The following is a 3,020-nucleotide window of genomic DNA, read 5'->3' on the forward strand; positions in this document are numbered from 1 at the left end:
AAGCATCATAATTGGTCTACATGTAGGTCTTTAAAAATTATAAAAGTATAAACAAAGCAAAAACATATTTTGAGTATGTTGAAGTTAACTTCCATAAAGAGTTTGGAGTCAGCTACTGTTGAAAAGAAGACCTACATGCTTAAGAGGAAGAAAGAAATGGTCACGCCAATTCAATAGTATACCAGGCTTGCTTTCTCAAAAGCAGCCAGCAGGTGACGCTGTCTAACTGGGCTCTGGTAAACTACACACTTGGGCTAACCACTTGTGCAGTGGATACATAAGACTAAATTACATAAACATTGACAAATTGCAAAGCAGTTCTGGACCTGGGAGCAGAATACTGGTGCTGTGCTGTGTTCTCTGGATGGCCTATGCTTTCTTTATTAAGGTAATAACTAGCATATAATATATATTTCAAAATGGCTACTCTGTGGACATACTCATTGTAATTTGGGTAGGTGCCTTCATGATGTGTGGAACTACAATGAAATGAAATGACTCTCTTTAACATCTCAATTATAGATTACTGACAAGCCTTAAAGTAAAAACAACAATAGATGCGTAAATAATTGTGTTGAGACAACTTTAAGCTTTCAAATGCAGTCTCACCCCCCTAAGTTCTTTGATATAATCGATTTATTCTGCGTCAAGGTCTGTTCCAGTTGCAATTCTCATTTCAGTTGAAATGAATTAAACATTGCAAAGACAACCTTTCTTGAAAAGCGACGTAGCCTATTCATATCGTTGATAAGATCTGGAATAGTATGTAAATATGATAAGTAGTAGGTAGCTTACTTTATCTGTTGCTTCAAGATAGCTTAGAAATCTGTTTGTTCAGATCCCAGCCTGCAGGGGGCGATATGGTCACATGACAGTTTTTCCTCATCAAGGATTTCTTCGAAGTGTGTTTATGGTTAGGGTTAACCCCAGCACTAACCCTACTAACCCTAACCCAACTTAACCAGGTATCAACTTGATTCTTTGTTCCATGCTTGTGCCACCTCCAGGTGCACAAGCACAGTGTGAGATAATTAAGTCAACAATATTATAGCAGAATAGTGGTGTAGAATAGAGATGTTTTTTTTCTGACACACCTCCTGTGTGTGTGTGTGTGTGTGTGTGTGTGTGTGTGTGTGTGTGTGTGTGTGTGTGTGTGTGTGTGTGTGTGTATACATATATATAAGAAAGATGCGAGAGTGTGTGTGTGTGTGTGTGTGTGTGTGTGTGTGTGTGTGTGTGTGTGTGTGTGTGTGTGTGTGTGTGTGCGCGTGCGTGTGCACACACACACACACACACACACACACACACACACACACACACACACACACACACACACACACACACACACACACACACTCGCATCTTTCTTTCCATCTATCTCTCTCCTTATCTCTGCCCCCCATCTCTCTGTCCCCTGGCTGCATAGCCTGTTCTGGACCAAGAACTCACATTGAAGGAGATGACCACAGCTGTTGGACAGCTGGCTGTTGGACCTGCTCCAGGAATCGACCAGGAGTCCTTGGGCCTGATGACTTACTTATGGAGTGCCATCAAGGGAGCTCAATGCCAACCTCTATTAAAAAACGGAACACACTGTGTTCTGACCGGGATGCTCTACAGTCTAGCCATGATGGTGCCACTACTGTGTATTAAGTAGATTAACACCGAATTCACACCAGCAGTGTCATTTCGCTGCCACGTTCTGGGAATGCACAAACTTGAAGTGCAAAGAGTTTAGAGAGGAGTGACCAATTTTCCCAGCTGAGAAATGCTCATATTTGACACTTTTGCACAGAGTGACAAATATCAGAAGTGCCCTGTGCTGTGAAGTAGACGTAGAGTAGTTGGCATATACACATGGCACAACAGAAAAAGGTTTAAAATAGTTTTACAAACAACCTTGTTTGTAAAGCTTGTTTGAAAGCTTTACAAACAGGCTTTCAAAGGCGAGCATCTGTACTTCTCCCTGTCTATGAGGTCCGATATTGTGTTTGAAAATGTATTATTATTGTTGGCAGTGCAGTAGAAAGTGCATCTCTGTCTATATGTTCACCACATATATTGAACGCTCACCACATAATCATTGCTCTTTAGGCAGCCTTTTGTGTCTGCCTTCAATGGCTAGAGTATGGTCGCTGAGCCTGTACTTGCTTAGGATATACAGTGTTCGCTTTATATCTCTGACAGTAGAGATCTTCAGATAATTTATATTGCCAGATTGCAAAGATGCTTGTTTTGTGTTTTGTGATGTGGTTGGATAGATTGTTCCAATGTTCCAGATATATTAGGCCTTTTTGGTTTCTTAACAATTTTGTTCAGCCTGATTTGTGATTGCACTGCAGCAGACAGTGCTGCTCTGAGATGGAATGGGATGTTAGCTGTTAATTGTTTAGTTTTTACTAAATTAGTTGACTGAAGGGACTCTGCCATAGTGCTTCAAATGGCAGTTTATCTCCCTTACACTCCCTCTCTCGCTGTCTCCTCTCATTCTCCTGCATTCCTTGGAACATGACGCGACTCCCCATTTACAGTAGGCCCTGGCCATTTGTGCCAGGCTAGACTTTCTGCGATTCAGCGTTTTCTTCAAAACTCACTTTTTACTAATCCTACAAATTGTGTCCAAAACGTACACAAATCGGTAATCATTATCTCTGAAGTCATGTGATCAAGATGTATCAGTCAGATTTTTCATATTCCATTCCGATTGGCTATGACTGACTTCCAAAGTTTGCAGGCCCTGTGTACAGTAGGCACCCCGGCCCGGTGGAGACCTGCACTCCAAGGAGCGCACTTTTGTATAGTCATGTTTTCAAACTCTCCTTGGTTTGTTTGCAATCCTTGGGAAGTATGCGTCTCTGATATCTTGGTACAGTGGGCAGGTAGTTAGAAAAAGTGCAGCTCAGTTTCCATCTCATCTTGCGTGGGTGCACAGTCTGTCTTTGCTTGGGAGCCAGCGTCTGCCTGAGGCGGCCTCTCTCGATGGTGAGACTGTGTTCACTGAGTCTGTACATGTCTCGATG

Source organism: Gymnoscopelus braueri, assembly GCF_963280865.1.
Source record: "Gymnoscopelus braueri genome assembly, chromosome: 7".
Lineage (NCBI taxonomy): Eukaryota > Metazoa > Chordata > Actinopteri > Myctophiformes > Myctophidae > Gymnoscopelus > Gymnoscopelus braueri.